The 1148-nt window shown below is 32.7% G+C and overlaps 1 long non-coding RNA gene across 1 annotated transcript in view; it reads right to left on the bottom strand.

Annotated features, from left to right (window-relative positions):
* Positions 1-950: 950 nt before the first annotated feature.
* The window catches only part of LOC144087062 (uncharacterized), a 10928-nt gene continuing 10730 nt past the window's right edge, over positions 951-1148 (bottom strand). The window contains exon 3 of the long non-coding RNA XR_013304638.1: positions 951-1142. This is a non-coding gene — a long non-coding RNA (uncharacterized LOC144087062). The remainder of the gene's footprint in view (positions 1143-1148) is intronic.

Below are 1148 nucleotides of genomic sequence, written 5' to 3'. Positions count from 1 at the left end.
AAAGCGACAATTGCTGATCTCCATGGAGATCAATAATGGTGGTAGGATTATTGTGTAAAGTGTCTTCGGGTTTAATGCAGAGAGGATGTCATTATTATTTTCCTTCTCCTAATGACCATCATTATGCACGGACACTGATTGAATTCCATTTGTTACCTACGTTTGAGCCTGAGTGGAATAATTACCATTTAAGTGCCCCGATTAAAATGCATGCACGGTTGTTCATATTCACACAATTTAAAAATAAAACCCTACAAAATTATTATTTATACCTGTTATTGTCGTAGACAACGCATCACATGTAGTCTGGCATTAATTTAATACTTGTGGTGTAATTTAATGTGAGCATTACTCAATGTTCCCCCTTTTTAAAAAACAGAAGGATGAAAAGAAAAGAACTGTTGCACAATTGATATCAGTGCGGTGCACTCGCTTACATTTTAATTAAAATGGATCTACTGACGAGAGCAATCAATACAAACCACTTTTTCCATATTGATTTGTCAACCAATTCCATCACATTCAAAATAGATATGTTTTAATGATTGCAAACATTTATTTAAAAACAGTACAGCCATTTCAATAAATAAATAAATAAATATATCCCCTCAGTTTCAATTCACAAAATAGTTTAAACAGAATATAATACATTATAGGGCAATGTTGTCAGTTATTTTAAGACAAAAATAATCAACACAGAAATGATGCAGTTTAAATTGGCTAAATATGCCATACAACTCATCCGTATAGTAAGCAAGAAGTGCCAATCAAACAATTCTATTGAATTTATTATTTCTGGAAGGGGCTTCTGGAAGTGTGTGGTGATATTTATTTGGATTACCACAACAAATTAAGAGTTTATTAATTAATTCGAAGATAGCATTATTTCTTGATTTTTTATGTAAGGAGAACATAACTATTTTGAAATCCTTATTCCTAACTCTGTGACATAGGGCATTTCATGCAAATTATAGTGGTGTTATTGACAGATTTTAAACTGCAAAGTGAACTAGTGTTCTTAAAGCTGCTATTTTTCAGCTAAAATTGTTTCCTGTTGGTGCTTCAAGGAAGTGAAATCCCTCAAAACGTCACCGCTCTTGTTTACTGGTGGTCAAAACAAGTTGTAGAATCGTCTTCTGTACCTGTGA

Source organism: Stigmatopora argus, chromosome 13, assembly GCF_051989625.1.
Source record: "Stigmatopora argus isolate UIUO_Sarg chromosome 13, RoL_Sarg_1.0, whole genome shotgun sequence".
Lineage (NCBI taxonomy): Eukaryota > Metazoa > Chordata > Actinopteri > Syngnathiformes > Syngnathidae > Stigmatopora > Stigmatopora argus.
The sequence above is the reverse complement of the archived record's forward strand: the minus strand, read 5'-3'. Positions and strand labels throughout refer to the sequence as shown.